Raw genomic sequence first — 25,364 nt, forward strand, 5'->3', positions numbered from 1 at the left:
ATTTTTCTATCAAATGTCATGGACTGTATCTTGTGGTCACTATCATATTCACTTTCATTATCTTTTTATTTGCTTCCTAATTCAGACACAAATGTTTGAACATCGATCAGAATAAAATTACATAAATTAAAAACACATGTTTCTACAAGTAAACTAAATGAATGAAATACATTACTTCGGTATTGTCTGCATTTTAACAAAAAAAATTATTTTCAAAAACTAATGAATAGCTCATTTATTGTCCTCAATCCATCAATCTAGATTTTATATTTCAGTCTTCAGTTTACCGATCTTAATGTACGTCTAATCAACACGAGAGCAAAGTGTTTTTAAAATATTGAGTCAATTTATTTGTTCAGAATACAACATTTATTAGGAATTCATTATCCTTATTATAATAGCTGAATAAGTTGTTTGTCTTTCTAACGTGTATCGTCAGATCCATATATTATTTTATTTCATATTTTAATTTAATCCATTGCAACAATGCTATTGTTTTCAGGTCAACTATCCCACAATGGAACCAATCATTTGGCATCCAACACGCTTTGCAAACTGACTTTTGCTCATTTGAATAATCACAGTAATCTCAGCCTTATGAATTCAGAGAACTGTAACTACTTTTCTCTGCAATAATTTCTGTTCATATCTGCGCATTGCACAGTCATGCAACAAAATTAGATTTCTCCTTCTAAGTGTACTGATAGATTTATGAAAATCAAAGTGTTGCTAATATCTAAGTATTGTTCAATTCAGTAAGGGGTATAAATGTGTAATAATGGCTCAGTACATGAAGTAATGTGAAGATATTGCAATGTACAAACTCACAATGATTGTGAATATCAATTTTTATCTTAACCATGGAACCAGTTGAATTGATTTAATTATATTTCTCTTCGATGCTCACGTTCATTGTATTTCTAATCACAATAAGAGCGAAATATTTCATGTGACAAAATTATTTAAAATTCATGTCACTTTTTTAAGGACACAAAATACAATTAACACCCGTTTGTTCATTCCTTTACCAATCACAGTGAAGTTTGAATTGTTGAATTCTAGACTGATACAGCATGGAAACAGACCATTCAGCCCAACTTGGCATTCCGGCCAGGTTTCCTAAACTAAACTAGTCCTATTTCCCTGTGTTTGTCCCATACCCCTTTGGACTACTTCTATCCAATAATCTGTCCAAAAGTCTTTTAGATGTTGTAATTGTAACAGCCACTGCACTTCCTCTCACAGCTCATCCCAATATGTGAAACACACTCTGTGGAAAAGATTCCCCTCAGACCCCTTTTAAATCTTTCCCCCTCACATTAAATATTATTTACACCGTAGAATCTTTAAGACTGCAAAATTATTAAAAGTTGAGAGGTATTTAGAAGCAGCGTAATAACATTCATACTTTAATCAGTGATATGAAGCAAATAAATTCAAGATGTTGTGATCATTATAATGAACAACAGTTACAAGTTGACACAATGTTGGTTGAAAAGCAATTCAATCGACACTTAGATATTTTTAAATCAACTCTGACGTATTTTTTACACATCTCTGTTGAAGGTGGGAATTGAATCCATGCCCCCTGGTCTACTAGTACAGACATTACCGGAGTCCTCCATAATATTCCCCGGCAGGAAGGGCAGGACTATAATCACATAGTTACTGTGTTTATTCACAGGGAAAACTACTCAGATATTTATTGTTAGAATTGGACAAGGATTGCATTAGACAGTTCCATAGTGTAATGGACCGATATAAAGAATTAGTCATTTCTAATAATGAAGGAACGAAGCAACAATGATCTTAAATAAGCATAGATCTCATGATAATCAAGTAAGTCAATATGTTTGAAGCAGTTATTCATCTGCATAAATAAAAATTAACCTGCTTTGTAATGCACATGAAGAGGAAATAAAGCATTAGTCATTCAATGTGACTACTCAGCGAAAGACAACTTCCCTCATTTTCAAAAATTGTGATTTCTAAGAATTCATGGTCTATTGTAACAGCATAGAACAAACATTTGTTAATTCTGGTTTATTTACACAAGAATCTCGTAAAATTTAAATAATGTTTAACATGAAAAATACTGAGTTCTTATTGTAATAATCAGAAATAAAGAAATGTTAGAATTGAAGTGAAATACAATCAATACAAGAATGTAAACAAAACTGTGGATGGTGGAAATCACAAACAAAATCAGTAATTGCTGGAAAATAATTCAGCAGGTTTGGCAGCCTCTGTGGAAAGAAATCAGTGTTAATACTTTTGGGCCAGTGACATTTCTTCAGACTGCATTTTTGCTCACAACCAATTCAATCCAGCTAAGCTTCCACACTTAAAATTATTTTTGCTAAACTTAAGAGATTGTAGATTGCAATATTGTTTGTACCAGTTGATGTACTGAGACATAGTTCCACATCTACAGCTGGAGATATTGGATTTCAACAATGATTACCGATTACATATTGTCAATAATTAGTTTTAAAATGGCTGATAACAAATTTATGAAAGATGAGAAAGCCCTTATTGCAATGTAATTCTGCAATATGTTGGGGAAAAAATGAAATACTTATGTTAAAAATACTTCGCCATCTCTTAATTGATAAGACTGATTAATGATCCTTCCATTAATCTGAGAATTCGAATGAAAGAGAATGAGATAATTAGAATGATTGTTGGATAAGAAAACTTTGGTTGATTGCAGGTGTATTGACCTGAAAAGAATGTTAATATTTCATTACGATACTGGCACTAAGAAATAATGGATTCAACAAAAATGTGAATCTCATGATGGTGTGTGAATTGAAATAACAATTAAATAGTAATTAATGTTAGAACTCAACTCTGAAAATGATTCAATACATTCAAAGCTGTTTGTCCTGGATATTCATTAAGATCAGTAAACTGAGAATTAAAACATTGGGTTAATTTAAAACCAAAAAATCAAACCTTAGAAGATTATTCATCAGAATTGTTCTGTCATTGAAATAACCTCACTTCTTCAAGGATTCTGCATTTCCCCCATTTTATGTCTTTTTTCCACAGTTATCAGTACTGGAACCCTTCTGTTTGCGATACAAATATACAGAAGTGAAATAGGTTATAATCTAATTGGGGGAGTTAATAAATTTGCAGATGATATAGCGTTCAGTGCAGTTGAGGACAATGTTGAGCAGGAAAAAGATAAATTGCAGTTATGGGCAGATAAATTAAAGGTGAAATTTAATCCAAACAAGTGTGAAGTGTTTCACTTTGGAAGCTGAAATGTTAAGGAAAAGCAGATAGTTAATTGCAGGACCCTAATAGCTTTATTATTCAAAGGGATCTTGGCGTTCAAGACCATGGTTCCCTGAAAGTGACCATGCAAGTAATTAGGTGGTTAGGAAGGCAAATGGCATGCTTGCCTTTATTGGTCAGGGAACTGGTTACAAGAGTCAGGAAGACATATTGTAACTTTATAAGACTTTGGTTCAGGCATACTTGAAGTATTGTATTCACTTCTGTTCACCACATTACAGGAAGGGTATGGAGGCTTTGGAGAGGGTACAGAGGGCGTTTACCAGGATGCTGCCTGGATTCGGAGAGGCGAGAAAAACTCAGATTGCTTTTTGTGGAATGGCGGAAACTGGGGGAATACTTGATGGATAGCTGTACAATCATGAGATACATAGAGAGGGTTGACGGTCAGAATGCTTTTCCCAGAGTTGAAAAAGCCAAAAACTATGTGATATGCGTTTAAGGTTAGGGGGAAAATTCAAGGGGCATGTAAGGGGCAATTTGTTGTAACACAGAGAGTGGTCGGTGTCTGGAATGAACTTCCAGGGTTGGTGGTGAGGCAGATATATTAAGGATCTTTAATGTTCATTTCGATAATTTGGAAGGATATGGACCAAGAGTAGGCAGAAGGGATGAGTTTCTTTTGCATTACGTTCAGCACAACTTTATGGGCCAAATGACCAATTCCTGTGCTGCACAGATCTTTGAGAGAAAACTAACGTCTAACTCATACGACATTTAATCTAATCAATATTTAGGCAATGGTGTCAGAAATAGGAAGGAAATAAGTCGAGAACGAACTTGACTACAATCGAAAAATATAATCAATTAAATTTACAGAGTTTTTATGATATTCGTTCTGAATTATCAGATTAATAACTTTGATGGAGATGTTTCGAAAATGTTTGCAGTTACTGATGTGCTGACCCAAAATTACCCTTGTTAAACTGAAGATTAGACCAGACACTAGTTAGAAAACATGACAATATTCAGTAAGGTGAGATGCACATCATAATTTAATCCATTAATTCTTACTGCCAATACTACAATAACAAAATCTTTCAGGTCTACACCAAAATGCATTGATTTCCAGCCAATGCTCATTATAAATATCTGAATGCTACTCGGTTTAACAATCAAAGTAATCACAGCCTCATCGATTAAGAGATATCTAAGACATTTCAGTAATAATTACTGTTTATTTCGACAAATTGCTCATGAAACACCAATGTAAGATTTCTCATTAATATTCAGTTCACTGACAGCACATTAATGATTTAGTTATTTGTAATATCTAATAATTGATCATTCCAGTAAGGGGTATAACAGTGGAATTATGGCTCCATACATTAACTGATGGAAAGATATTGTTGTGTTCACTCTCCCAATTATTGTGAATATCGATGTGTATTTTGATTTGATTTGATTTGATTATATTTTTCTTCAACGTGTAGACTTATTGTATTTCTGATCACAATAATAGTTAAATATTTTAAAGCTAAAAAATAAAATTTGTGACTTTTTTGTAAACAAGAAAGAAGAATTTACATACGTATGTTCTTTTCTTTATCAGAGTAAATTTTGAATTGTTGGAAGTTATACATTTTTGTTAGGAAGGGGAGCTGTCTGCTGCAGAATAGTCAAGGTGAATTTTTTTTTGCGATTACATCCGGCTGCTAAGCATTCTAGCTATCTTTTCATTACAAGAAAAACTACTTTAAACACATTCCGCAGTCATATTTTTCATGAATTTGCAATAAGCGCATGATATGTGTATTTATCTTTCTTTCAATTGTCATGATTTTATTTTTTAAGTAAGAGCATATGTGCTTAGTACCATCATTATTGGGAATTACGATTTCATTCTCAGTCCATTACACACAGAAACAGTTAAATTAATTCCCAGCCAAATTATCGGAATGAATATTGATTTGTTTTCATTTGAGTTATCACAATTGATTATAATCCCACACTTCCTTGTTAGTAACATAACGAAAGACACTTGTGCAGCTCTAGTAGTGTCTCTCCTATTAGACTAGGAGGTGTGGCTTCAGTTCCCTTCTCCAACAGAGATACGCCAGAGCAGCTTAGAATGGTGATTAGAAAATATCTAAGCGGAGTTTGAATTGATTTTCAATCCAGTTCTGGATCTGCTTCTGTCTGTTGTTAATTCCAATAATCTCTGAATCTGCAATTTATTATCTTCAGGTCATTAATAACATCATGTATCATATTATATCCAAATTTTAGATTTGAGGACACTGCAGTTTTTAAAATTTTAAAGGGTGTAAGTAATGAAATTCATTTTATTTAATCAAAATACATTCGGGTATTATTCATATGGTGGGCAACACGATTTTACTTTCAGTCAACTCATGAATGATCAAATTTTGTTTATTCTGTGAACGTAATGCTGCAGAAGAGATTCAATAAACATTTAGCACATCATTATTGTGCATTTCAACTCCTCACGTACATCACTCCTTATTCTCTAGTCCGAGCAGATGAAGAGATGAAGATCGCCTGATGAAGAGGCAGTACCTTGAAAGCTTATGCTTCCCAATAAACCTGTTGGACTATAACCTGTTGTCATGTGATTTTTAACTTTGCTCACCCTAGTCCAACCCCAGCATCTCTAAATCATAGTTTCACAAAGGAATTCTCATAATTTCTAAGAAGAAAATATGACTTTAAATAAGCACTTTAACACGCGATTATTAATCCCTTCCGATATTAGTTAAATATCTCAATGTCAATGAAATCAATGCTCACACAATAGGGCACATACAGATACACAAATGTCTTCCTGGTAATCTAATTACTGCTCTGGAGAAAAACCGGAGTAAGTATCTTATCGTTCCTGAGAACAGGAGCCACAACAAACATTTGGTGAGCAGTTCCATCCAATAAATGCATTTGATTTCTTTCATTTTGGTTCAGTAATTGCACACAAATTATTTAGCTAAAACCAATAACCATGCTTTATTACAAATGACCGAGGATGGTAACATCAACATATGTAGCAGCTTGCCACTCAGGGTTCCAGTTGAAGTATTGCAAAACAAAATAATTTAATTTTGGATTAGTACAACTGTAGGTGAAAACATGTTGATTTTGCGCATTAAAAACCTTGATCGGCTTATTCAGAGAAAATACTGAAAGGTGGCACTGTACATTTAATTTATTTTGAGTTTCGTTCACGAAAACAATCATGTGAATTGCTTCTCATTTTCTTCCAGTTCTGATACAAATGTCAAAATATTTACGATATTAACTCTTTATGAATAATGAAAGAGTTTTCTCTGCAAGAACGACATGAAGATATTCAAGCTCCTTTAATTACTGCTGAGCAGAATACTCTTCATATGGGTCTTATTGTCTTAAACCGATCCTTTTTATGACCTTGATTTTATTTCTGACTGATGTTTCTGTGACTGATGTGTTTTCAAACCATGTGCACTGCATAAGGATTTCTTTCAATTTGTTAGAAGGAAAAAAACTGCTTTCCATGTTGATTTCCAATTATTTTTACTCCCAAGTTATTTGTCGATGTACAATAATCACAAAATTATGGAAGATCCCTGTATCTTATGTTCACTGCAATATGCACTTTCACTATCTACTTATTTACTTCCCATGTCTGACTTGAATGTCTCAACATTGATCAAGAACAAAAAGTTGTAAATTAAAGCTTCATCTCAATAAGCAAACCAATGGATGGAAACATGTAATTCTTGTAATCCTGCATTTTTGAACCAAAAGCAAATCTGCTGAATAATCACTGAATGGCTCATTTTTGTGAATCCATAAAACTAGCTATCATATTGTATTTCTCAGTTTACCGAACTTAATGAATATCCAACCATCATCACAACAAAGTGCTTTTAAAACATTGAATCAATTTAGTTTTTTAGATTACAACGCAATTTTCCAGTCACTGCCATGAAAATAATTGCACAATTATAGGAGTTAGTCTTTATCACAAATATAGTGTGATTCGCATTTTAATTGCATCAATTGTTTCTTAGTACGAACACGACAATATATAAATCAATTTACTGCTCAGGGTATCGATCCCATAATGGAACCAATGACTTCCCATTCGATGCGGATCTAATTGTGCACATTTGAATGATCGCAGTAATCTCAGCCTGAAGCATTCAGAGAACTGCAATTATTTTCATCAGAACAATTTCTGGTCGTTTCTCCACATTGCTCAGTTAAATAATCAACTGAGATTTCTCAGTAGTCTTAAATTAAATAATATAATTTTGACAATCCAATTGTTGCTATTATCGTTGCTCAATATAGTTCAGAGTATGACTACAAAATTATGGTTTATGAATTAAATAAAGTAAAGATTTTGCAGTGTGCATTGTGAATATCAATTTTTATTTTAATCGTGGAAACAGTTGAATTGATTTAATTATGTTTATCTTCAATATTAACGCTGACTGTATTTATAAACACAATACAAGTTAATCACTTTTCATGGAACAAAATCATTTAAAATTTTTGTGAATGTTTGAAGTACACCAAAAGGAACTAACATCTCTTTATTGTTTCATGAAATAGTCAGAGTACATTTTGAACTTTAGGAAGTTGAACATTTCTGGAAAGAGCGGAAGTTGTCTTCAGATGAATAGCCGCATTGAGTGACTAATTCGTTTATTTTCCTAATCATTTATGTTGCAAATGCATATCAATTCTCTTTTCATTCTGTGACAAACAGCATTGAACATATGGAACTATTTGATTCATTGAGTTTCGTTCATCAGTGTACACTAATCAAATGATTAGCTTTTTTCGTATCATGCATAATTAGATTCGTATGTAATTAAAGTCATTATTGCTTTGCTGCATCATTACTGTAAATCACTAAACCGTTATGTCAGTTCATTACACACAGGAAATACGTAATTAATTCCCATTCAAATAATTACAAGAAACATCTGATTAATTTTCATTTGTGTTACCACCATAAGCATGTGACTATGCACCTGCCCTTCCCGTTTGGTAACATTATGACGGGTCCTTGTGGAGCTCTGACAGTGTCTCTACGACAAGATCAGGAGGAATGACTTCAATTCCCATCTTCAGCAGAGATGTGTCAGAGCAGCTCGGAAATTTCATTAGAAAATATTTAAGTATAGATTGAACTGCTTTTCAAAACAACATTAGATATTCTTCAATCTGTTCTGCATTTCAATCATCACCACATCTCCTATTTATTATCTTCAGTTCACTAATAAAATGATGCACCTAATTCTGCTGCTTCTACATTCCTTGGAAAAATAGTTGACGATGTTGCACTCTTAAAGTTGCAAGAGTCTAAGAAATGATACTCATGATTTGTTTTACTGTTTAAAGGAACCTAGTTCAAACATTTCAAGCACAAAAATCCTTATTCTCCGGTATTATAAAGATGAAAATATTAACAGTCGAAATTCCTCTCCAGCAAAATAACCAAATGCAACTTCATGTTATTCGTTGGTCAGTTGATCACCTACATTTGTAACTAAATATTGCAATTCATCTAAATACTGGCATGTGCTTGAATCAAATTAAATTTCTAATTATTAGTCATTCATGAACTATCAGGAATTTGTTTTTATTTTACATTCACCTATTCATATTGAATGTAAGATTGATATGCTGTGAAACTATTGGCATGTTTTTTATTTCAACATTTAATTTGTCTCTCTCTCACTTATCTCACTTCATGCATGATGGCTTCAATGCACTTTGCTAAACTTACAGATTTTGTTGACTTTAAGTAGTATCTTTAGCACTCACTTATCAATCTATTCTAAAATCATAGGATCATAGAGTCATAGAATCCCTACAGTGTTGAAACAGGCCATTTCGCCCAACAGTCCACACTGAACCTCCTAAGAGGAACACACCCAGACATTCCCTTGTTCTATAACTCGAAATTTCCTCTGACTAATGCACCTAACCTCGGTAAAAACAATGACTGCAGATACTGGAAACCAGTGTTTAGATTAGAGTGGTGCTGGAAAGCACAGCAGTTCAGGCAGCATCCGAGGAGCAGTAAAATCGACGATTTGGGCAAAAGCCCTTCATCAGGGATACAGGCTGTATTCCTATTGAAAGGCTTTTGCCCGAAACGTCGATACTACTGCTCCTCGGATGCTGCGTGAACTGCTGTGCTTTTCTCGCACCGCACTAACAAAAACTAATGCACGTAACCTAAACATCCATGAACATTATGAACAATTTAGCATGGCCAACTCACCTCAGCTGCACACTTGTTTACGATCAGAATGTTATTGAAATCAATACTCACACAAAGCACGATACATAATGCCACACAATGATCTTCATGACCATTTAATTACTGTCAGGAAATCATCTGAGTAATTGTTTTATTGTTCCTGAGATTAATCATCGCTTTAAGCATCTGATCATCATTCTCTCCAATAAATACAATGGGTGTCCTCTGAAATTTCTGTTCAGTAATTATCCGTGATACTTGTTGCTCAAAGCAGTGTTTATTCTTCATTACGAGTGGCCAATGATTCTCACAGCCAGTGGTCTTGATCTTATTGTTACTGAGTGCAATAACCCCAGTAAACATCTGGTTTTCATTCTTACCAATAAATACAAGAGCTATCCTCTTACTTTTCAGTTCAGTAATTACACATGATACTTGTTGCTGAAAGTGGTATTTATTCTTTATAACAATTGGCCGAGGACACTGACAGCAAGACATATTGATAGTCCTGATTTGTTCATGTTTTCAAACAGGTTATCAGGCCATGTATTTCAAAAAGAAGTAATTTGACTTCGTTCTAAATTAAATGTAAACATTTTCAGATATTTTCCATTCAAAATGTTTATTTGCTTATTCAGATCAAATTTGAATCTTGCCTCTGCAAAGTGAATTTATTGTGCTTTCCATTCATGGAAGTACTCATTAATTGGTCCTCGTTTTCATCTTAGATCTGATGGAAATTTGAAATACTGATTACAGTGAAAAGTGTATGAATTATACATGAGTGGAGTGGTCTCTAAAAGAAAATCATGAAAGGCGAGATAGAATTCTTGAAAAGCCTGTATATTTGAATAAAGAAAACATTCCTTCCAAAAAACAAAGTTAAAAATCACACAACACCAGGGTATAGTCCAATATGTTTATTTAAAAGCACTGGCTTTCGGAGCGCTGCTCCTTCAACCACCTGATGAACGAGCAGCGCTCTGAAATCTAGTTCTTCAAAATAAACATGTTGGTTAATAACCTGCTGGTGTTTGATTTTTAACTTTGTACAGCCCAATCCAACACTGGCGCCTCCAAATCATTCAAAAAGTAAAACACTTAAGTCTGTGGTTTAACAATTCAACAATCCTGCAACTCGATTATAATTCTCAGTTTATCTGTCTTAATAAATATCTAATCAATGTCAGTGTAAATTCCCGGAAAACAAGAAATCGTTTTGTTTATTAAAACACAAACTTTAATTGAAAACTCATTGTTATCACAATATATGAATTATATTTTAACTCTCCAGTAATGTGAAGTGACCCTTGGACAGAAATTGGATGTTCTAAATTCACCTACAGGCAGAGAAATCGGGACAAATACAAAATCAATCAAACTCAATCAAACAGCAGCTAGAATCAATCATCTCCAGGATGAATCAGATTTTCTTACAACTTGACTTCCAGCCACTACCTGAGCATTATACACTTATCTTGGAAATGTCAATAATGAAGGGTTTTCACACCAACGCATTGGATTTTTTAAATCCAGCTCATAACCACATGTGGATGTTTGTCACAAAATTATTAATCATTTTACAAATCATGGAAAATATCTCAAAGCTCTTGAAATATATTAATCACTGCACATAAAGCCACACGATGGGATTCAAGGCCATCTAATTACTGTTCAGTGCAAAACTTTTTGTCAGTATTGTATTGTTCTCAAGATGAATAACCACAGCAAACATCACACTTTCACACCATCCCAAATATATGCAACAGATACCTTCTTATAATTTACACACATCTTTCCCACACCATTAATCAGACTTCATTATTTACGACTAAGGATGCTGATAGTAACATGTTTTTAAATATAGACGAGTTTTCTGATAGGTTCCCCCCAGTCATCATGATAACAATGCAATTGCGTCTCAGTACATTGTAACAGATCCCCATTAAACTTTTTCATGTATTCACTAAGAGGCAATGTTTAAAAATTTCCTCTATAAATGCTGTTGACCGTTTTTTGCGATGATACCCATGTTCCTTGTCGATTTATTTTCTTTGTAATGCTGACATAAATGTCTGAATATTGATGACATGAAAAGTTGCATGGGTTATATATTTTATTTCTACAGAAGAAAAGCTGAGACACCAAGTACAGATTGCAGGACATTCTGAGAATGTTGAATGATCAATAATGACAGCATATCGAATGTATTTTCCAAAACATCATGTCAGCATTCTAATTCTCAGTCCACTGATACGAATTATTATGTAATCAAAATCACAGCAAACTTCGTTCGAAAATATTGAATCACTTAATGTGTCAGCGTTCTAAAATAGATTACCAATTCATTGTTAGTCCAACAATCACACAGTAATTCAGTTCAGGTTTTGTAACAAATATCATGAGATTCACATTTCAATTTAAATCATTATTTCGCAGTGCCAATTCTACAAAGAAAAATGGATCTTTTATTCCACGTCAACACAACCACAAACCAAGCAATAATTGCTCATCCAACACTGACAGGAAATATCTGATATCTTCTCTTTGAATGTTCACAGAAATCATTGGATTAATATTAATATTAATATTACAAATGAAGATACGTCTGATTGTTTTAGACTCCAATAATTAATGTTGAATTCTACATGTTACGGAGAGTAATATGACATTTCTAATCATTTTAAGTTTACAGTGACCAGTTTTAACACGAATTGTTAATTATATCTAATATTTAATCATTGATCAAATCCAATATAGTCGGCTTTAAGTGTGGAATTAAGTTTCAGTGACGTAAGCATATTGCATGGTACTGTTTCCTAATGGTAGCGAATGCTGATTTTTATTTTAATGCTGAAATTCTTGTTGATTTGCTGCTGTAGGGATCCCCGATTAGCCTGCCTTGAAATTAAAACACAAAATGGTGGAGGGGAGATAAATAAGACGAACAGTCTGTTTCAGTCTTAAGTAAAAAAAAAGAATATTTTGTACAATCGTACTCCAAGTCCATAAGTATGCCATTCCAGACAGTCATATTCCAGATAATGATAAGAGAATGCCAGCATACAGAAAAATGACCAATTCTGACTTTCATTAATGAAAGAATAATTGTCCCAGTGAATGAATAAACGCCAACTGCAGAATAAAGCCCAGCTAACTTCCACAGTTGCTATCATGGAAACAGACAGGGTTTAATTGTCAGAAATATTTACTATTTTAAAGTTGCTCAGAACATTTAAAAAGTTTCTAATTACATATTCTTGAGAATCGTAAATAAGGCAGAGTGAGAGGCCCAAAGGACTGCAGCAATTAATTTTGTAATCTGAGGAAATAAAACGCACAGAGAGATCCCAAGGCCTGGAGATTATAGCACCTGTAAAACACCATGAAGCAATAGAAAGCTGCGGCTATCCATAGCGATGCCCATCTGAGATTAGGTGTTCTACAGGATCGGGTGTCTGTATAAGGAGGGAAGGGCTGTAACTACATTGCATGTGGATATTGTAACACAGCAAGTTTGTAAAAGTACTGCTTTTTACTGTACACGTTACAGTGTGTCATGGACCTCCCTTCCTAGATTGGCCTCGGGAGATGATCTCTGCACTAACTGATTGCAGCATGAGTAAACATCTTCCACTTGCCTGAGTTCTGCCTATCTCCTCAGTCTTCATTCTCTGTCAGGGGAAATCACTCCTACAGCGATGGTGACATTTAAATTCAATACAAACGCTTATTATCTGTGAAAGTATTACTTGCAGAGCGATATCATTTTCATGTTATTTTTTGAACTTTTTGTGTGTGCAAGAAAACAATGTAGGTACATCCATTTGTTATTTAGTTCAACTTATACTAAATTTAAATTTATTGAAAAGACTACACGTGGGGGGGGGGGGGAGGTGGATGAAGGACGATTCTTCAGCTCAAATGTCACATTAACTGGCAATTTCCGTTTTTCAAAACATGTGACCTCCAAAATGATATTTATTTTACTTTCATTTTGAGGTAGTTTTATTTTCTTCCAACATTAGTTGTCAATGAACAATAATCACAAAATTATTACTCATTTGCGACAAAATGACTTCCTGGACCAAATGTCATTAACTCGATGTTTTGTTCATAATAATACTCACTTTCCCGGCCTAATTATTTTCTTCCTAGTTCTGACATTTATCTAAACATTTATCATGATTAAAGTTACATTTATAAAATAGACATGAACTGACCAAAATAAAGTTGAACTATGTTCAATTGTTGCTGAGATTTTTTAATTATTAAAGCCACGTTTTATATTTTTATTTTCAGTTTATTAATCTTAATGAATATAAAATCGACATCAGAGCAAAGTGCATTCAAAATATTAAGTCAATTTATCTATCAGGATTTTAGAAACAATGATCAATTGCAATAATTACGCAATACTTTAACCTAGGCTTTATAACAACTACAATGTGCCTTTAATATCTTGATTATTTCTGAGTGTGAGTGCTACAATATTAAAATCTGTTTGATCAGGCCAATACACCCACAAAAGACCAATAATTGCCATTGCAACATCATTTGTAAATATCTGATTTTTGCTCATTTGAAAGATCACAGTCTTCTCCGCCATTGAAATTCAGAGAACACCAGTTACTTTGCACTGCAATATTTCTATTCATTTCTGAACATTACTCAGTGGAATAGGAAGAGGAGATACCTCATTATTCTTAAATTTATTAATAAAAGTTTTCGAATCGATTTGTTGCCAATACCTAATAATTGTTCAATTCGGTAAGGGGTGTACATGGGGAACTATGTTTTCATATAATAACTAATGCAAGGACATTGCACTGTACAATCACTCAATCATTCTGAATATTGCTTTTCATTTTAAACTTGGAAACTCTTTTGAATTGATTTGATTGGAAATCATTTTAATGTTAACATTTATTGTGTTTTTAATCACAATAGCAATTGAATATTTTTCATGTGCAAAATCATTTAACTCCCCATTAATTTTTTGAAGCACACAAAAAGGGTTGGCATCTATCTTATTTCATTAAACAATCACAGGAAATGGTGACTTCTTAGAAATCGTACATTTTCAGAAAGAATGAAAGTATTCTTCAGCTGAATAGGCACATTGACTGACCAATTCATCATTTTGTTCCAATTTATGTGTAGAACAAAAAGATTTTAATTTGCATTTCAGAAAATGAGAAACTTATGAACATATAGAATAATTGTATTCATTTTTATTTATAATGCACAGTAATCACACAATTCTGTCAAGTTGTCGTTCCACAAGTGATCATAAAAATCATGTTTAATTAAGACATTTTATTAACTCCCATCATTATTGTAAATTACAACTGAATTTTCTGTATCCAACCATTTAATTCCAATCCAATTGTCACAATAAACATATGATTAGTTTTCAGCCCTGCCCAGCCTGGTTGGGAATGTTATGAAGGAATATTGTGCAACTCTTGTCGTGTGTCTGTTACCAGACCAGAGGGTACAATTTCAATTCCCACCTTGCACAGAGCTGTGCCAGAGCAGCTCTGATAGTTGAAAAGAAAATATCTAAGAATCGAATGAATTGCCTTTCAATTCAACATTGGATATGTTTTCATTTGTTGCTCATTCCAATAATCACAGTACCTGCTATATATTTTCTTCAGTCCGCAAAGAACAGAATGTATCTAATTCCACTCAATCAATATTCTTTGCAAAATATTTGATAATGTTGCACTCACAAAGATGAAATAAGAAAAGTACAGATATTCCTTGATTTTCTTTTTTTCTGAAGAGCTGAGTTCAGACTGCACATTGAACTTGATGCTTCAAAGGTATAAACATGAGAAAAAAAATCAAGTTCTTCTTCAGTTAAATAAACAAATGCCACTTCCTACTATATATCAATTTTTAGTTATTGATCTGTTTATGAGGTTGTCTGAAATTTGTTTTTAGCTTTCCATTCATCTATTTATATTGAATGTAAGATTGAAATGTTGTGAAAATATCCGGGTGCATCCATTTGAAATTGAATTTGCATATTTCTCTCTGATCCAGTTTATTGCATGAGGACTTAACTGTGTTTTGTTCAGCAAACCTAGTGAATCCTAAAAATTGTCTAATCTTAAATAAGAACTTTCACACCCAGTTATCAGTCAGTATCTAATTCATATAAATATCTAAGTATATTGAAATCAATGTTCACACAAAACAGTGCACATAAAGCGACACAAAGATATTCGGCTGATTACTATTCAGTGGAATACCCTGAGTAAGTATCTTATTGTTCCTGGGAAAATGACAACAGTAAGCATTTATTTACTATTCTATGCAGTTAATGCAATTGATGTGTTATATTTCAGTTCAGTCGTTAATGTTGATTTATATTGTTTAAACCAATAATTCTACTTTATCACGGATATTGACTGTACTACAATAACGTTGGGAAGGAAAATTTTTGTCAATCTAACAAGCTTTAAACTCCTTTTTTGTTGTGTGTGTATACAAGAGACAATTGAAATTATAACCATTTTTATTACAAATTGAACAAATACTGCATTTTAAATTTGTGAAGTTCCTACATTTTTACAAAAGGGTTAGTCTTCACTGTATATGTCACATTAAAAAAACTTCTATTTCAAATCATGCGTGCTACAAAATGATTATTGTTTTCATTTCATTGTAAGAAAAGAATTGCTTTGACCATGTTGATTTTTTTGGCATTTCTATTCCAACATTTTTCATCATTGTCCAAAAATGACAATATTATTAAAATCGCATATACGCCACATGTCATTGACTACATTGTTCAGTTTCAAGCTCACTTTCATGACTTACGAATTCTCTTCCTAATTCTGACACAAATCTTTAAACATTGATCATAATATTGATCATATAAATTGATGTAACATATCTCTACAAGGAATCCGGTGTATGGAAATTCACAATTCTTGTATTACGTATATTTTTTTTACTTTAAAAAAGAAGAATTTCGCTCAATTATCACCGAATGGCTCATTTTTCTTCAATCCATAAAGCGAGGTACAATGTTTTATTCCTCAGTTTATTGATCTTAATAAATATCCAATCAACGTGGGCGGCACGGTGGCACGTGGGCGGCACGGTGGCACAGTGGTTAGAACTGCTGCCTCACAGCGCCTGAGACCCGGGTTCAATTCCCGCCTCAGGCGACTGACTGTGTGGAGTTTGCATGTTCTCCCCGTGTCTGCGTGGGTCCCCTCTGGGTGCTCTGGTTTCCTCCCACAGTCACAAAGATGTGCAGGCCAGGTGAATTGGCCATGCTACATTGCCCATAGTGTTAGGTAAGGGGTAAATGTAGATGTAGGGGTATGGGTGGGTTATGCTTCGGTGGGGCGGTGTGGACTTGTTGGGCCGAAGGGCCTGTTTCCACACTGTATGTAATCTAATCTAATTGTTCTCCCGCACAACCGCCTGGTCTGGCATATCCCCCTCACAACAAGTGCTTTTGAAATATTGAATCATTTTAATTCTTCAAAAGCGCATTCATTATCAAGTCATTGCCATTATAATAATGGCACAATTATTTATAAAAAAAAGTCTTCTGAACAAGTATAGTGAGATTCACATTTTCATTTAATCCATTATTTCTGAGTACTAATAGTACAGTATGAAAATGCCTTTATTTTTCAGGTCACCTACCCCACAAAGGAACCAATGAATTCCCATCCAGTCATTGCAAATATCTGATGTTTGCTCATTTGAATGATCACGGTAATGTCAGCCTTAAAATTCAGGAAAATGTAATTACTTTTCACTGAATTAATTCCAGTTCATTTCCAGACATTGCCCAATCACTTGCAAAAAGAGATTTTTCATTATTCTTGAATGCATTGACAGACTTTGATAATACAATTGTTGCTGATTTAGAATAAAAATAATAGTTATTAAATCCAGTAGATTGCGCAAATGTGGATTTACGGAACAGTATATTAACCACTGTAAATATATTGCAGTGCACAATCTCTCAATCATTGTAAATATCAATTTTTATTTTACCTGTTGAAACATAGTTGAATTCAATTAATTATATTTGACTTCAATGCTCACATTTATTGTGTTTGTAATCATAATTCGACTTACGGATGTTTCATGCAACAAAATCAAATGTAGAATTAGCATCTCTATTCTTTCATTCAACAATGGCAATAAATTTTGATTTTTTAAATTTTGAACATTTTGGAAAGAAGGGATGTTGTCTTCAGTTGAATTCTTGCATTGACTCACTAATTCACAGTGTCCGCTACTTATTCTCTTTGGGTTCCAATGAAAAGAAATTAACTAGTTCTTCTGGTTGTAAATTCCTGGAAAATATTTGAGAATGTTGTGGTTTTAAAAGTGACAAGGCGAAGTGATCGTAAGTCATCATTTATTTTGTTAGAAAGAGCTTGATTCAAACATTTCGAACACACACACACACACACTGTTATTCTGCTGTGTAACAAGGGGAAAAACAAGTCGCTTTCTTAGGCATTATGTAAATATATGCCACTTCCAATTATTCATTAGTCAGCTAATTACTTACATTTGTCATTAAAAATTGCAATTCGTCTAAATATTGTTATGACCTTTGATTAAATTAAATTTTTAATTATTGTTAATTCATGAATTTCAGGGACTTTTTTTGTTTTCAATACACCGATTCGTATTGAATGTAAGATTGACATGCTTTGACAATGTCGGAGAGTGTCCATTTGAAACTTGTTTTTCTCGTATATTTCACTGATTTTACTTATTGCATAAGATTACATGGTACCTCAGTGGGTAGCAATGCTGCCTCACAGCGCCAGGGACATTGGTTTGATTCTGTCCTCGGGTGACTGTGGGGACTTTGCACGTTCTCCCCATGTCTATGTGACATTGCTGTGGTGTCCTCCCACAATCCCACATGTGCAGGTTAGGTGAGCTGGCCATGCTAAATCGCACATTGTGTTCAGGGATATGTGCATCAGTCAGCAATAAATTTGAAGAAATATGATCGGGAAATGTGTTTGGGTGGGTTACTCTTCGGAGGGTCATTTTTTTCAAACAATTGACCTGTTATTACACTGAGGGAAACACGGTTGCTTTCGTGGCGTCGCTAGAGTTAGGGTGGGCCCCGAGATCTAAGCCATGTTGGAACTGAAACCGAGGAATCGACAGAGAGGCTACACAACGACATCGCATCCATTTGGTTTTCTTTAAATCACTGACGAGCAGGAAAATGTACTCGGGGAGGGCGAGTGGGGAAGTGAAGCAGTTGCAGCTCTGGTGAAAGCCCAAAGGTCCCTCTGAGAGTGTAATTTCTTTCATTGCTGTTGTTGATTGAATGAGCCACTGACGTGCGAAATGCACCAAAACATGATTCAGGACCTCTGGTGCCAATTCTCGCACGTTGAATAACGACAGACACCTTCCAAATGAGGTCTTTCAGAGACGACTTTGGGATACATTTGACAGGCAGACTAGTTGAGGAATCCGTGGTGCACTGTGACACCAGCACATCAGCTTCTTGAATGCTAAATGTGAGACAGTCCGGGGGCATGAGCCATAAAGTCATCACACAAATAACAACAGGGCAATTCCAAACTCCTCTTTCAAACATACTGGAGCCTGAGTGCACCACCACTGCCCAGACAATGCTGCAAAGAGACAAAGAAAGAACATAATAAGAATGGGCCATAAAAAGTGAATTTCACCAATCACAGTCTCGATTAGATTACCTTTCCCTTCCGATGACTCCAGGACGGAAAAGGAGGAAGTGGGAGAAATTCAATAACATATGACATCGAAATACATTGGAACGATTTTCTCATTGGCCAGAAAACCAAATAACGACGAGTCGAGTCACCGGAGGACTCTGTTTCGCAACAATAGTCTCCATTCGGTTCCAGTAAAAGCTCAACTTGGCTGGAACAGAAAGCAACAGTGGAGCCGCTGGCGATTTTCCGTGCGGGAAGCGAACACGATCACGACAGCAGAGACACTTTGGAAAATTCGGCACTTTCCCACACCGCAGTCAATTCCCCGGGAAGCAAACTCATTTTGCTTCTGTTTTAAACAGAAATGCAGCAGGGGAATGAAACAGCATTTAAACCAGCAGCTCCGCAGAAACGGCAGCGGTGGGATTCAAACCCACTCCTCGGGCGAGACGGTAGCCTTAAACCAGCGCCTTAGACCGCTCGGCCACACTAGCAACACGCGCGCGAGTCCATTTTCTTGCACTTCCAATTGTTTTCCTGCATAACAACAGATGTAAACTCAAGTGAAAAAGGTTCCATGATCCCTCTCCGACTCGCACAGCTGCTGGGATGTGCCCGTCTACAATATCAATTTCTCAGCAGTTAACGATAGCCCATCAATCCAGACAAAAATCACTGGTAAGCTGAGTCTATCTTCTCAGACTGGATTCAGAAACAAATGTATCTGTGAGTGCGTGAGAATATATGATCGGTTATGATTGGGTCAAATTACCATGAGCTACTTGACATTACTGCAATTTCGATTCTTGCTTTGCTAAATGATTTCACCCATTGCTCGAAACAGGACAACTTACACGTTTACACGGAACATGAAACACACCGGACTACAGGGAAAATGCACAAAGCTGAGCAGGCCGTTTCCCAAATCATACCGTGCAGCATAGTTTCAGGCACTGTGTCTGTTTTGCAGAATAAGGTTCCCAAAGAATGTTCCATCCTAAAACCGGAGGTAGTATTACAATCCGAGAACGACAGATTACATTGTAAGGAAGGTCTGACCTCGGGGCCGGTTCGAGATGCCACTTTCCTTGCCTTTTACCTTAACCGTGCAATTTGCTGCAGAGATTATCACACCTGGACATGAGCCTCATGGATACCAACTGAGTTGGAAACCTGTGTGGGAATCGATGAGAAAAAAGCGACTCAATAAATTTTAACAAGTTCCATGGTGCTTTTTAGAAATGCAGTTTCTGTTCACCTCAATCCAAAAGGCAGTTTCTGAACATAGTAACAGAAGTCAAAAGGTAATTACCTCACCCCACCCCCAGTCCGGAAGAGGTGCTAACTGCCCTTGATTGCTGTTTGTTCATGATGTGAAGAGCTCTCACGCCTGAGTCACCGTCACGTCTCTGGTTGCTGAGTGAATCACAAAGAAGGACTTTCTCCAGAGCTGCAACTGCCTCACTTCCCCACTCGCCTTCCCCGTTTACATTTTCCTGCTCGTCAGTGATTTAAAGAAAACCAAATGGATGCGATGTCATTCTGTAGCCTCTCTGTCGATTCCTCCGTTTCAGTTCCAACGTGGCTTAGATCTCGGGGCGCACCTTAATACTAGCGACGCTATGAAAGCACAGGTCCAGATGTTCCTCTGAGAGTGTAATTTCTTTCATTGCTGTTGCTGATTGAATGAGCCACTAACGTGTGAACTGCTCCAAAACATGATTCAGGACCTCTGGTGCCAATTCTCGCACGTTGAATAACGACAGACACCTTCCAAATGAGGTCTTTCAGAGACGACTTTGGGATACATTTGACAGACAGACTAGTTGAAGAATCCGTGGTGCACTGTGACACCAGCACATCAGCTTCTTCCCTGTCTTTGAACCGGGCCGCCTGCGCAAGGAATGCGAATGCGGTAATGCTTTTCGTGGAAGGATCAGAAGGGGGTAACTACACGCTCAAACAGAATGGCATATGATCAGAACGATGTTGGAGAAAAACTTTACAATGCTTTGCACAGTAATTAAATGGAATCGCATTGCATTGCACGACGAGAGAAGATTTATTCAAGCAAATTCGAAGGCAGGTTTGCACATGGGAAAGCAAGCAAGAAAGCTCCGTTCTTGTCGATGTCAAAGGCTGCAGTTGAAGAGCAAAGCAGTTTCTGCCCAGTTTCGAACTGGGGACCTTTCGCGTGTGAGGCGAACGTGATGACCACTACACTACAGAAACAAGCAGCGGTCGCGGCCGCTGCAGCTCAGTGGCATCCAACACAGAAAGTTGAAGCCATTCTACCTTTCGCCTTTCTGTTTCCGTAAACTCGTTGTTTCATGGGACTTGTTTAATTTTGGCTATGTGGTGAGCATGGACGAGATACACCGAAGTATCTGTTTCCACGCGGTGTAACCCGGTAACGTTGTGTTGCTTACACCTGCTTTAAAGAATTACGTTTTTGCGGAGCTTACCGTCGCAGTCTGTGGCAAAATCATTTAGTCTGTTCGACGGCTCACGGGAAAGGTAGCATTGTGAAACACTGCAGAAACGAACGACTTCCTTACTTTTGCTCCGACTGACCATACTCCGTGAAAGTTTCCCAGATTCTCAGTTGAGGATTTTTGCAGCTGGAAGTTACCTCAGAAACCCTGTTAATTCGTAATGTATTGAGCGAATCGCAAAACAGAAAGCATTTAACACGGAACACAAACAAAATCAGAAAAACCAAATGCATTTTCAGACACAGCGAGCATGAATGCTAAATGTGAGACAGTCCGGGGGCATGAGCCATAAAGTTATCACACAAATAACAACAGGGCAATTCCAAACTACTCTTTCAAACATACTGGAGCCTGAGTGCACCACCACTGCCCAGACAATGCTGCAAAGAGACAAAGAAAGAACATAATAAGAATGGGCCATAAAAAGTGAATTTCACCAATCACAGTCTCGATTAGATTACCTTTCCCTTCCGATGACTCCAGGACGGAAAAGGAGGAAGTGGGAGAAATTCAATAACATATGACATCGAAATACATTGGAACGATTTTCTCATTGGCCAGAAAACCAAATAACGACGAGTCGAGTCACCGTAGGACTCTGTTTCGCAACAATAGTCTCCATTCGGTTCCAGTAAAAGCTCAACTTGCCTGGAACAGAAAGCAACAGTGGAGCCGCTGGCGATTTTCCGTGCGGGAAGCGAACACGATCACGACAGCACAGACACTTTGGAAAATTCGGCACTTTCCCACACCGCAGTCAATTCCCCGGGAAGGAAACTCATTTTGCTTCTGTTTTAAACAGAAATGCAGCAGGGGAATGAAACAGCATTTAAATCAGCAGCTCCGCGGAAACGGCAGCGGTGGGATTCGAACCCACCCCTCGGGCGAGACGGTAGCCTTAATCCAGCGCCTAAGACCGCACGGCCACACTAGCAACACGCTCGCGAGTCCATTTTCTTGCACTTCCAATTGTGTTCCTGCATAACAACAGATGTCAACTCAAGTGAAAAAGGTTCCATGATCCCTCTCCGACTCGCACAGCTGCTGGGATGTGCCCGTCTACAATATCAATTTCTCAGCAGTTAACGATAGCCCATCAATCCCGAAAAAAATCACTGGTAAGCTGAGTCTATCTTCTCAGACTGGATTCAGCGACAAATGTATCTGTGAGTGCGTGAGAATATATGATCGGTTATGATTGGGTCAAATTACCATGAGCTACTTGACATTACTGCAATTTCGATTCTTGCTTTGCTAAATGATTTCACCCATTGCTCGAAACAGGACAACTTACACGTTTACACGGAACATGAAACACACCGGACTACAGGGAAAATGCACAAAGCTGAGCAGGCCGTTTCCCAAATCATACCGTGCAGCATAGTTTCAGGCACTGTGTCTGTTTTGCAGAATAAGGTTCCCAAAGAATGTTCCATCCTAAAACCGGAGGTAGTATTACAATCCGAGAACGACAGATTACATTGTAAGGAAGGTCTGACCTCGGGGCCGGTTCGAGATGCCACTTTCCTTGCCTTTTACCTTAACCGTGCAATTTGCTGCAGAGATTATCACACCTGGACATGAGCCTCATGGATACCAACTGAGTTGGAAACCTGTGTGGGAATCGATGAGAAAAAAGCGACTCAATAAATTTTAACAAGTTCCATGGTGCTTTTTAGAAATGCAGTTTCTGTTCACCTCAATCCAAAAGGCAGTTTCTGAACATAGTAACAGAAGTCAAAAGGTAATTACCTCACCCCACCCCCAGTCCGGAAGAGGTGCTAACTGCCCTTGATTGCTGTTTGTTCACGATGTGAAGAACTCTCACGCCTGAGTCACCGTCACGTCTCTGGTTGCTGAGTGAATCACAAAGAAGGACTTTCTCCAGAGCTGCAACTGCCTCACTTCCCCACTCGCCTTCCCCGTTTACATTTTCCTGCTCGTCAGTGATTTAAAGAAAACCAAATGGATGCGATGTCATTCTGTAGCCTCTCTGTCGATTCCTCCGTTTCAGTTCCAACGTGGCTTAGATCTCGGGGCGCACCTTAATACTAGCGACGCTATGAAAGCACAGGTCCAGAGGTTCCTCTGAGAGTGTAATTTCTTTCATTGCTGTTGCTGATTGAATGAGCCACTAACGTGCGAACTGCTCCAAAACATGATTCAGGACCTCTGGTGCCAATTCTCGCACGTTGAATAACGACAGACACCTTCCAAATGAGGTCTTTCAGAGACGACTTTGGGATACATTTGACAGACAGACTAGTTGAGGAATCCGTGGTGCACTGTGACACCAGCACATCAGCTTCTTCCCTGTCTTTGAACCGGGCCGCCTGCGCAAGGAATGCGAATGCGGTAATGCTTTTCGTGGAAGGATCAGAAGGGGGTAACTACACGCTCAAACAGAATGGCATATGATCAGAACGATGTTGGAGAAAAACTTTACAATGCTTTGCACAGTAATTAAATGGAATCGCATTGCATTGCACGACGAGAGAAGATTTATTCAAGCAAATTCGAAGGCAGGTTTGCACATGGGAAAGCAAGCAAGAAAGCTCCGTTCTTGTCGATGTCAAAGGCTGCAGTTGAAGAGCAAAGCAGTTTCTGCCCAGTTTCGAACTGGGGACCTTTCGCGTGTGAGGCGAACGTGATGACCACTACACTACAGAAACAAGCAGCGGTCGCGGCCGCTGCAGCTCAGTGGCATCCAACACAGAAAGTTGAAGCCATTCTACCTTTCGCCTTTCTGTTTCCGTAAACTCGTTGTTTCATGGGACTTGTTTAATTTTGGCTATGTGGTGAGCATGGACGAGATACACCGAAGTATCTGTTTCCACGCGGTGTAACCCGGTAACGTTGTGTTGCTTACACCTGCTTTAAAGAATTACGTTTTTGCGGAGCTTACCGTCGCAGTCTGTGGCAAAATCATTTAGTCTGTTCGACGGCTCACGGGAAAGGTAGCATTGTGAAACACTGCAGAAACGAACGACTTCCTTACTTTTGCTCCGACTGACCATACTCCGTGAGAGTTTCCCAGATTCTCAGTTGAGGATTTTTGCAGCTGGAAGTTACCTCAGAAACCCTGTTAATTCGTAATGTATTGAGCGAATCGCAAAACAGAAAGCATTTAACACGGAACACAAACAAAATCAGAAAAACCAAATGCATTTTCAGACACAGCGAGCATGAATGCTAAATGTGAGACAGTCCGGGGGCATGAGCCATAAAGTTATCACACAAATAACAACAGGGCAATTCCAAACTACTCTTTCAAACATACTGGAGCCTGAGTGCACCACCACTGCCCAGACAATGCTGCAAAGAGACAAAGAAAGAACATAATAAGAATGGGCCATAAAAAGTGAATTTCACCAATCACAGTCTCGATTAGATTACCTTTCCCTTCCGATGACTCCAGGACGGAAAAGGAGGAAGTGGGAGAAATTCAATAACATATGACATCGAAATACATTGGAACGATTTTCTCATTGGCCAGAAAACCAAATAACGACGAGTCGAGTCACCGTAGGACTCTGTTTCGCAACAATAGTCTCCATTCGGTTCCAGTAAAAGCTCAACTTGCCTGGAACAGAAAGCAACAGTGGAGCCGCTGGCGATTTTCCGTGCGGG

At 36.9% G+C, this 25,364-nt stretch overlaps 2 non-coding genes across 2 annotated transcripts; both read right to left on the reverse strand.

Moving 5' to 3' along the window:
- Nucleotides 1-21,398: 21,398 nt before the first annotated feature.
- trnav-cac (transfer RNA valine (anticodon CAC)) lies at nucleotides 21,399-21,471 on the reverse strand. Its single transcript has one exon. It is a non-coding gene; the product is annotated as a tRNA-Val (tRNA).
- Nucleotides 21,472-24,333: 2,862 nt separating this feature from the next.
- Nucleotides 24,334-24,406, reverse strand: trnav-cac (transfer RNA valine (anticodon CAC)). Its single transcript has one exon. It is a non-coding gene; the product is annotated as a tRNA-Val (tRNA).
- Between the last annotated feature and the right edge of the window lie 958 nt (nucleotides 24,407-25,364).

The sequence above is a fragment of the Chiloscyllium punctatum genome, chromosome 18, assembly GCF_047496795.1.
Source record: "Chiloscyllium punctatum isolate Juve2018m chromosome 18, sChiPun1.3, whole genome shotgun sequence".
Classification (NCBI taxonomy): domain Eukaryota; kingdom Metazoa; phylum Chordata; class Chondrichthyes; order Orectolobiformes; family Hemiscylliidae; genus Chiloscyllium; species Chiloscyllium punctatum.